General features: G+C 33.7%; 1 protein-coding gene across 3 annotated transcripts in view; it reads left to right on the top strand.

Moving 5' to 3' along the window:
* Window positions 1-29: 29 nt before the first annotated feature.
* The window catches only part of PLAG1 (pleiomorphic adenoma gene 1), a 43,403-nt gene continuing 32,158 nt past the window's right edge, over window positions 30-11,274 (top strand). For all 3 annotated transcript variants that reach the window (XM_008590557.1, XM_008590556.1, XM_008590558.1), the window contains exon 1: window positions 30-209. The gene's annotated coding sequence lies outside the window, so the exon portion shown is untranslated. The remainder of the gene's footprint in view (window positions 210-11,274) is intronic.

Here is an 11,274-nt window from a genome sequence, read left to right as displayed (position 1 = left end):
GCGGCGGCGGCGGCGGCGGCGGCCGCGGCAGCTGCAAGTTGGGCTGCAGGGGCAGCGCATACACTACAATGGCTGCTGGAAAGAGGCGTAAGGAAACAATTTCCAGGCCCGCCGCGTCCAGCCCGAAATATGAGAAAAAAATTATTAGAAATTCCGCGGGCGGTGTAAAGGCGGCGGACGGGCCGGAGGGAGGATGTTAAAGCCCCGCGGTGAGTTCTCCCGGGGTCCGGGGCGGCGGAGAGGCGTTTAGCGGGAGAAATATCAGGGTTATTTAAATTATGGGACTAGCTGAGGGGGCAGAGGAGCAGCGGCGGCGGCAGGAGGAGGAAAAGTTTGTGCTACTCTCAGCCCCTGCTCAGGACCCCAGAGAGAAAAATAATAATAAAAAATAAAATAAAATAATTAAGCGGGGCTGCGAGGACTCCCGAAGTCGCTTCTGACAGGGCAGGGGGCGATGCGGCTGGGGACCCGAAGGTGAGGTCGGTGGGAAAAAAGAAACCCCTTTATTCAGGGTCTGGAAAGTTTGAAAAGTTTTCCTCCTCCTCCTCCTCCTCTCTGGTGCTGTGAATATTGTGACAGCGGCAGCGGCAGCAGCGAGAGCGGAAGACATTAGAGACCCGAAAAATAAGGGAAAAATTAATATAAATTCAGTTTTGAGAGTAAATTCTCCGCATTTTCCACCAAAACATCCTGGGGGAAGGTCGCTTCCCAAAGGGCCTGGCGGAAACCCGCAGTCGGCAATATTTGGGGGGCACTTTGAGTGACTTGGGGTAACTTTGCCCCTTTTTCAAAAGAGGTTTTTCTTTTCTGGAGAAATGAATTTGTTTTTGCCCTTTCCTCAGGTGGGCGAGCCGGGGTCGGGGTGCGGGGTCTGCGGGGAGGTGTGAGCCCGGGGTGTGTGGCTGCGAGGGGGGGTAGGGGGAGGGGGTGCTAAATGAAAGCAGGAGATCGGCACAGAGCAGGGACAGCTTGTTGTCAGTATCATAAACAACCAAAATGGAGGGAGAACTCAGGCATATAACCAAATAAAAATTTTTAAAAAATCGCAAAAAATCCCTAAAAATCCGGGATGCTCCCCCTTTTCTCTCTAAAGGTAAAAGTATGAACCGCCTTTCCCCTGAAGTCCATTTTGACTTTTCAGGGACCAAGGAGTTAATATTTATTTATTTTTTAAAACTTTCGAAGGGCAAAAGCCTTTTATAACTCAACCGACAATGAGAAAACGTGAAAATCCAATGCAAGAGAAGCAGGGGGAGGGAGGGGGGAGGTGGTAGTGCAGAAACTGCTAAACTTATTGGTAATGTGTACTGATCTGAGATAAGATAAACACTATATTTGCTATTTTATAACTCCCTTTTAATGATCTTTGCGGGTTTTTTTTTTTTTTTTTTTTTTTTTTTTTTTTTTTGGTGGAAAAAAAGTGATGCCATTTTCTTAATAGAGTTAATATGTGTGATTGGAAGAATAAACCTTTCCGGCTTTAGATTGCATTTTCGTCGCATTTATGCTTCAGGTTTTGTTAGTGGCTCCCTCCTTTCTTTAAACTAGTCTCTACAGAGGAGGGGTAAAGAGATGATGTTGCACAGAGAAGCTGGAGTGCAAGACTGGAGTACCTTTTGGGGAGGGCTGGGGAGTTGCCTTGGTTTCTGCCTTCCTGACACGTTGCTTCTTCACCTGCTCATCCTCACTAAAGAATGTTAAGCTTTCTGGTTTTATGTATATAAAAGGATGGTGCCTCTTGCATCACATTGATGTTAATGGGAAAGTGCTGCTGATGTTGGTTCCACGTGGGATATGGGACAGAGCAGGGCATTTTAAAGGGACAGCTTCTCTTTTCTTATAGTTTTCATCACCTACACAGAATCTGTCTGAGGACCAAAACCAGAGGTGCTTGAGAGGGTGTGGTGATGGAAGAGCCTTCTCTTTCCATTACTCAAGTGCACCCACCTTTAGGAGTGATGGAGGGAAAGAAGGGATAAACAAGCTCAACAGAAGATGGATATGTGTGTCGATTAGTTTGTATCCAAGCTGTTCTTTTGTGTAACAAGCCCTCCCAGGAACTTTTCATGTTACATTGCTTTGCTTTGGAAGCTGATTTTGGAAGGAATTGTGGAAAACTGGAAATAGTTTAAGGTGTGTGGTGTAATGGTATAGCATTATTGAACAGTTATGAATTCTGTGCAGTGAGATCAAAGAGCTATGTATACCCATAAGGTGATTTTACAGCCATTTTGTAAAAGCTGTAAAATACCTAATATTCCATTTGGCTTAAAGTACATTGAAAACTTCTGGTTGAAAATTGCAGACAGAGTGGTGAAGATTCTTTAACATTGTAAGCAGTAGGCATTTCTTTGGGGGAAAAAAAACACATACATCAACACCATGGAAAAGTTTACATATGTATCCATTTTTAAAGTCCATCCTATACATGTGCTGTAACTTTGTGCCTTTGAAAAGATTTTAAAACCCTGAGACACATCAATTTGCATGTTTTAAGTTGAATTTATTTGTGTTATTTAACAGGAAATGTTTACTGATCAGAAACTACTGTTGGCTCTTATGTTTTAGATTTCCACAATATTTTTAAAATTTATAATATGTAAATTGTTAGTTATTTAGGGTTAAGGTTAATCTTGAATAGAAATTATTTGTCTTCTGTTGTCCATAGGTATATGGAGTTTCTGAAATAAATCCCTATTTTCCTTTGTTTTTATGATGTATAGAAATGGATTGAAGTTAGAGCTGAATTTTTTAATTTCTTGTACAGAATCTTTTTTCTTGCCATTACTGTGTAAACAGATTATTATTTTGTGATCAATTGCATGTTACCTTGTGTTCACAAGGAAGCTCCTCTCTGCACCTTTCTGTAAATACCTGCATAACAGCATTATAGTGTTTGAGTACATCATCTTGTGGCTTCTGATTTTGGAAGCAATTACAACTTTCTAAGAACTCATTAAAAAATTAATCCCATGAACCGCTGTTAAATCAAAATTGATTGGAAAGGGATTAAGCTATCAGTGGAGAAGAAAAACTCCCCTGCTCCCCAAATAATCTTCTGTCCAGAGGTTTCAGAATGTCATTAATACCTACAAAAACCTTTGAAGTTTATCTTACATTTTCATAGTATTTTGGTTCAAGGTGGTTAGGTTACATTTTCCGTAAGTCAGAATTATGCTATGTGTTTAAAATAAATGAGACTTTTCAATCTTGAATAGTTGCCATTTTGACAAACTAGACACTAATATCAATAAATTCAATTTCTGTAAAAGTGAAGGAAAAGTATTTCTATTATAGTAGTAGATCACTGAGTTGTTCAGGTTCGGACACTTCAAGTTATGATTAGTTTATTGTCTACCTAAATAAAAGTGCTGGTATTGTGATTTTAATTTATTTTTTTTGCCTCACACATAGGGTGGAATAAAACTTTCTTCGTATTTGGGTTTTACACAACTAGCTACTTGTCTGAATTAGAAAACGCACTCAGAGTGCACAAATGTAAAATTTGTAGTAGCGCGATGTCTAATTTGAATTGGTTGTATTGAACTTTTTTGATACCTTAGAAATATTACCTGTTGAGCTCCTTTGTTGGAAGTTATTATTAAATTATACCAATTTACAGAAATTATTTAAGGATATTGTATACTCAAAATCTTTATTTCATTTAGAACTGGAGAAACCTCATAGATGAAGATTCTTATTTGAAATTTATATGCCTAATTTTGCTGTTAGAAATCCTATTAAGAATTTAGCTACTGTGGAACATGATTTGTGAGTGTGGGCTAATACTGATGAAACTCTATATCTGTATATTTATTATAACCAAAATATTTTAATAAAAAGGTATTTACAGGTGAATAAATTAGTGAATTTGCTTTTATTAATATAGTTTTAAAATTTTAAGGATGCTCTTTGTGTTTTAATATCATCCAAAGATAGGGTTTTTTTCCTTCACTTTTAACATAATACTGGTTGTTACTATATACATTTTGGTTTAGTATTCTGGAAATTTTCCTTTCTAAAGATTGAGTTGTTTTTTTTTCCTAAATTAAATGTAATGCTCTTGTCTTAACTGAGATTTGAAAAGCCAGATAACTAAAACATGTATCTATAGCTATCTTTGAAGTTTTGTTTCAGTAATCATTTGCCTCTTGAGCTCTGTATCAAAATGATTGCTCCTTTTAGGAATTTTATATTTTTAATTTGAATCTTGTTCTTTGGAAAATTAAGATATGTGAAAAATTACCTGTTACACACACACGCACACACACACACACACACACCCCCAAGGGGGGAAAAATCTTACCAAATAACTTTGCTTACACTGCCTGGAATACATGTTCTTTTTTTTAATTTGAATCTTGTTCTTTGGAAAATTAAGATATGTGAAAAATTACCTGTTACACACACATGCACACACACACACACACACACACCCAAGGGGGGAAAAATCTTACCAAATAACTTTGCTTACACTGCCTGGAATACATGTTCTTTTTGATGTGTTTGCAATTTATAAGAAATAAATATAAATTTTTTCTCTTTATATTGATAACATCTTAGATTCTTAAGTTATTTGAGTAAGGGAAGAGTTTCAGAAGGAGAGAACTGATTCTGTCCCACAAAATTCCAGATAGTGAATATGTTCAAGGTAAAAGTGCTATTGTCCCTTGAGCCACTTTAAAAATATTTTAAGAACATGATAAACACCTTTTCTGAAACATTAAATACTTTGAAAGTATATCAGTCACTGCTGAAAAACAAAAGTGGATCTTTAGTTTCTTTAATTTTAACAGGAATTAATATAGGCAGCATATTTAACCAATTAGGAAGTGTTTAGGTAGGCTGGGAAAAGTATTTACAAATAAGTTAAATGTGAGGGCAAGGTGCATCAGATTGATGAACTGTGAAGTTAACTATGATCTTAGAATTCAGGCATGGAAATTCTTTTTCATTTTACTATAAGAACACTTTGGAGGTCACTAATTTTTACTTTTTGTATTTATTTCAATGCCTAAATTTTTTGAAATGCCCGAACCTGAAATCCACTGTTACACTTTTTATTTATATCAGGGCAACTTTTATATTTCATCTGCAAATTTAATTTTTAGATTTAATTTAAGAAACTAAATGAATTTTTATATCATAACACTTTATAAAAGTATTGGTGTGTGGTTATGAGAGATAGACATTGTGAAAGCATAGTAGAAATTATTACAGAGGCATAATTTGATTTTTACTTTTAAATTGATTGGCCTGCTGCTCAGTGGTTTGCATTCTACTCAGTGTGTACACCTGTCCCTGCCTCCTCTTTTCAGGGTGGTGTTGACAAGGATATGGTGGTGTGGAACTGCCAAGAGCACTTGGGAATTTTTGATTTCTGATTTTGTGTATGTATTGATGTTCATCGTTGTTAAGGACTTTGCTCTTTTTTTTTTAAGGGCTTATCAGAATACAAAAAAAAATTTTTTGGTAAAACAAATATTTCACATTTTAAAAATGAAGTGGTGTGATACTACTTTAAAATTATTAGTATTTAAAAGTCCCTGGATGTCTTGTAAACAGAGTTACTGCAGGATCATTGTATTAAAACTAACCACAGTGTGTGTTGGGAATTTGAGATGACTACCTAAGAAATGTGTTTGCATATGTAGAATGAATGAGCTTATGCAGTTATGTCCTAGGTTAATAGGATAAGCAGTTTGCCTAAAATATTTCTTTGCAGTTTTTTAAAAGTGGAATCTTCCTAAAGACGTAGAAAACCTAGAAATGTGAAGGTATTAGAAGGCAAAAATGGTTTTTTGATGCCTTTTAAAAATAAGAATTTTAAACAATGAAAGTGTGTAATAACAATGTAAGTGTGGACTAAAATGTCCAAAATTGATGGTAAAGAACTAGGTAGGTAAGTATTTCAGAATAAAATAACAATTATGGTAAGTTTAAAATTCAACTTATATGAATAGAGAAGAACCAATTCAAAGGCAAAAATTAGAAATTTACTAAAAAAAACGAGAGAGATAATTAGGGGGATCTATCAGAGAATATTTGTAATGCAAATGGTCACTTTTATAAGCACCTTTTAAAAATAGATCCTTGAAGCCTCTTCTCCTTATCTTCTTAGATTTAAATCAAACTAAATTAAATTGTAAGAATAATTTGTAGTGGTTATTTGGAATTCTTTTTTTTTAATAAGAAAAAATCATTTTCTGCTATTTTTTAAAAAGATTTCAAAGATCATTTAAATTGTACCTATGTATTTTGAGAACCTTAGAAACCATTGCAAATTATTTTCTTCATTGTTCATGAGAAAGCTTAAAACTTTCCTTTAAGTTAATGAAATAAATTTTAAAACCTCAGTTTAAGAACAGCTTGCTTTGTGAACTTTGTAAGGGAAATTTAAATAATTTCTTACAGACTTAACATTTTTAAAGTTTTTCACAAGATAAAGGTACGAACATTTCACCAACAAAGTTCTTAGTTTCTGGAATATTTTTAGGTGTATGCTGCTGATTAAAGGAATTTTTCTTTGCCATTTATTAATTAGCCATTGATTTTCTGAAGGAGAATCTAAACCTATTAGTGTTATGTTTGGGAGTAGAAGTTGCCTTTAGTATTAGAAAATACTTTGAGAATGGAGGAGGCATCTTTTCTTAAAGGGTGACAGAATCCTCTACAGATTGTGAATGACAGAATCTTGAACTCTCCTTTTTGAGAGTGAGAGCCTCATTTTAGACTTTCAGTTATTAAATATTTGAATTATTGTCTCAAACCAATATTGGAATTGCACACATGCATATTGATTATTTATGATTTACTATCTTTTAGTTTCTGAATATAAGACTATTAACTCTCAGAATAAATGCTACAACTAAAGGGCTGCTATCTGGCGTTTTAAAAAATAATATCTCTTTATTCAGTGGTTAGACTTTAGAGCCTTTAACTGTAGGGTACATTTTTGGAGACAAACTAGAAATCAGTTACAGAATGAAGAATTTAGCCCCTTTGGCCAAAAGGCAAAATTAGAAAGTTATAATCAATTTTGTTCCCTTGAAGATACCTTAGTAGACATTTATTGAATTCTTGATCAGGACAGTTTTAAGAAGTTGAACCTGGAAGCTTAAGGTAGTTCAAGTGTGCAGGTTCAAAGCAGCACTAGTTGAATTTGAGTCTGCTACATTTTCTCAGTAACTTGATTTTATTTTTTTGTACTGTCTTAATGCTGGAATTACATAGAACCCACATGACTCTTCATCATACCCTGAAAGTGTTATCAGTAGGTTTTATTTTTACCAACTTTAGGCAATGAAGTGAAAACACTGTTTTATATAGGAGTTGCATTCCCTTTGTTAAGCTACTTTTGCATTTTATAAATGTAATTTCTTTATTTTACTCCAAAGAAGAGAAATTAACTCCATTACTTTAAAACTAAATTTGTTATGAATTTTCAGTTTATGGGAGAGTTGTCACTTTATATATGTGAATAAGACCTTGAATATAAATATTACTATGACCAGCATATCTGATTTGAAGCCACATCTCAAACATGAACTTGCTTTCTTCATATTTTTAAAATTATTTTCTAAATAAATCTGAGAAAATGTTTTTCATGTGTTTTGCTAATTTGTTATTGTCTGAAGTAATTTAATTGAGTAAAATTTAATCTAGGTTATGTTTCTTTTCTAATTTTAGTAATATTTTATTTGAAAATCACTATTCAAATTCACAGGGCTTCAGCATTAAAATAGAAGTAGATATAATATAGGTTAATTATACCAAGAGTGGTTGAAACAGCCTCACTAGTTCTTATTTGAAAGAATTTAAAATGTTTCAAGGAAGGAAAATACCTGTGAGTATAGGGCAAACCAAACAGGAGTTAGTGACATTTATACCTTTTTTTTTTTTTTTCTTCATTAAACTCGAGCATCCTCAGAGCTACTGTCATGCAAACAGATAACTGATTTAACTATGCTCAGTGTAAAGTACACGTGTCAGGTTTAACTTTTAGTGTAATTGCTCCAGTTTACTTTTAAGAAAAAGGTATTAGATATTCCTCAGCAATAATTTGGCATACATCACATTTTAAAAGATGCTATATGTAAGACATATTGTCATACTGTAATTGTTTACCCAAATCAAAACGAAAGTAAACTATCAAGTAATAGATTTAATTAGAAATAGAATGTAGGTTTCAGATATTTAACTGAATAACTTAATTTACTGCTGAAAAATATACAGAATTTTAATTGAGTTGTTTTTGTATCTGAATCTATTTTTTGTGTCTAGAAGTTTGCAAACAAAGTGAATACATATAGAAGTCTGGTGGTCCTCAGAAGTTCCTAGGATCTATCCTTTGACAGTTAACAAAAATGTTTTTTCAAATGCATGGCCAAAATTACTTCAAAGATTGTGGTATATTCCATTATTTTAGTTATTTTTCAAAGACAAGTGGCAGTGAATGGGTTAGTACTCATTTGAATGTCTATTTGAAATTTTTAATCATTGAGCATTTAACACTTTTAGTGGTATTTTAGGTTTTTTAAAGTACTGTTACAGATGTTTTCCTTAAAAGCCTTTCTTTGTAGACATTATAACCTAATTCAAACAGTTACTTTAAAACTCTTAACTCTAACTACTTCTGTTTAATAAGAGTATTGCTGTTCCTGAGATCTTGTTATTCTTAAAAGAAATTCTTGGAGCATTTTGAATCATACCTTGGGTTAGTTTTTAAAATATATACTAAAGATACAATTGCTGTATTTAAACATTTGATCTGATGTGGCGCTTGAATTGAATTATACTCACCTTTTATCTGTCCGTTCAGGAAGAGGAAGAGAAAGTTTGTTACGAGAGAAGGGCAATTCATCCCATTCAGAGGCTGACTCATAATAGCTTTTCTACAATGCATGAGATCTCTGCCAGAATTAAAAGGATTTTTTAGTTAAAACCAAAATACCCGTGTGTCTAAGAAGTTTTTTCCTAATCAGATTTCAGGCACACTTGTGTGCTTCCATGGGCCATTCCGAGTGTCCTTGCTGTTTGCCTCTGTTGTGTTCTCAGTGCTGCCACCCTGTGTATAGCAGTGCCCCTGCTACATGCACTAATTTTCTGTGCTTTATTATGAGGCAATAATATCTAAAACTATTTCTGGAGAATGAGGATACATAACAAAATTAATATAAAAGGTATTGTGGTATATTCTGCTTCTATGTCTAATGCTGTACTGAATCTAGGTTTGTAAAAGATAAGAAAGCAGAAGCTCTAATCCTTTAAAGATGAGAGATGGTTCAAGATTTTTTTTATTTTTGGCCAAGTTTTGGTTAAAAGTTCTTCCTAGTAAAAACAAAACCAAAAATGAGCACAAAAAAAGAGATTGTTTCTGTTTAAAAGAAAAAGAAACTTAACTAGATTGGTTAAATTATTCTCTGAATGACTTAGCCAACATGACTTTTAAATTATATCACTCAAAATATTTGGAATAATAATGCTATGATTCAGCAATAAAATACTTTGGCTGGATAGCCGTCTTTTCTTTTACCTGTTATTATCTCATTTAATTTTCACGGCAATCTTATGAGAAGGGAAGTGCAGGCATAATGTGTATGCAAGAAGCAATAATTTCAGAAATTGGAATTCTGTTACTTTATACAAGTCAGTCTTTAGAATGGACAGACCATAGAAGCTAATTATTATAAATTAATTTGCTAGGGTAAACTTAAATTATGTCCATATCGAATTTAATGTATTTACAAAATGATAAATTTGTTGTAAAAATAAAATTTTTAGGTATAAAGTTGACGCTGAGTAAGTAACTCAAGTTAAAAAGTGCCATATGTCTACTTATTTTAAGCTATACATAGGAATTGGGGGGGGAATTATAAACTTACTAAGTTAAAGGAGATTTTTTAAGATATAGACCTAGTTTCATAGTAAGGATCTTAAATATGTACAGTTTTATTAATTTTAGCTTTAGAACAAATTTATAGCAAAAACCATTTGATTTCAAAATAATGAATCAGAATTTCTTTGTGAATTTTTGAATGGTCTTCGTTAAATAAACAATGTAATTCTATGTGGTAACTTAGTTTGGTTTATTTTGCTTTATTTTATTTTTTTCATTTCTTAGATGAAATGTCACCAATAATCTTCCCACACAGGATTGTTGAAAGAATTTAATAAAGTACAGTATATGATATTGCCCCAATTACTGTAAAATTCCAAGTTATAATCAGGTTCTTCATTTTGTTACTCATGTAATTATCTCCACAGGTTTGAGGGATTTAGAAATGTCTCTTTCTTCCTTTGTGTCTCCCCCACAACACGCACACACATACCACTTTAAAAAAAAAAAAAAAAAACTTGATTGATATGGGAAATGTGACTGTTGAGTCAGGATTGAAGTATTATTACCTTGAGAGAAAGAATTTTTTAAGAAATTATCTTCATTATTTATAGCAACCATAAGATAAGACTGGATCTACTCAACTTATTTTGATACATAAAGCAATATGAGAGTTGTGAGGACTTGTCTAAAATCACAGAATTTTAAACTGAGTGATTATCCATGTGATTTAAAAGGCATTGCACCCTCCAAGTTTCTTGCCTGTGCCCAACTCCAGAGAACCATGCTGCTACTTACAATGATGAGTAGTATTTTATCAGACATTGATTATCTTCTACAATGAGACAGAAAATGGTTTGTTTTTACTTTGCATCCTGTTTATTAAAAATTTATTCTTGCTCCAAGTGAAAGCCAGAAGTGAGGAGCGTACTTCATGTCACTCTTAGGGTACTTACATTTGTCTCCTACTTTTTCCTTGACTTTTCTCTTATGCCTTTTGGGTAATGGGTTAATGTACAAAAGAGATCACAAAGCAGTGTATTTTAAAATGTCAAATGAATGGTACAGACAGGAAAAACTATAGGTATTCTAGGGAGGTGGAGCTTGAGATAGGCTAGGAATAGGTGGAAAGAAGACAGGACTTTCAGGTGAAAGGAATGGTTTCAGCAGAGGTTAGGAGGGAGAAATGTACTTTTTGTTACAGCCACCAAGACCAGTCTAACTAGAGAGGATGGTTTGTAAGGGAACAGTGCAAGGGAAGACTAAAAAGGAATGCTGAGGCCTGATTGTGAAAAACCTTGATTGCCAGCCTGAGGAATTTGTGCTATATACTGTATGTAGCTTTTTTTTTTTTTTTTTGTAGGCATTGCTGCTTTTTGAGCAGGGAAGGATGAGTTGGGGAAATTAAGTCAATTCAGAATTCAGAATACATTGAA

This window comes from Galeopterus variegatus, unplaced genomic scaffold, assembly GCF_000696425.1.
Source record: "Galeopterus variegatus unplaced genomic scaffold, G_variegatus-3.0.2 Scaffold6197, whole genome shotgun sequence".
NCBI lineage: Eukaryota > Metazoa > Chordata > Mammalia > Dermoptera > Cynocephalidae > Galeopterus > Galeopterus variegatus.
The sequence above is the reverse complement of the archived record's forward strand: the minus strand, read 5'-3'. Positions and strand labels throughout refer to the sequence as shown.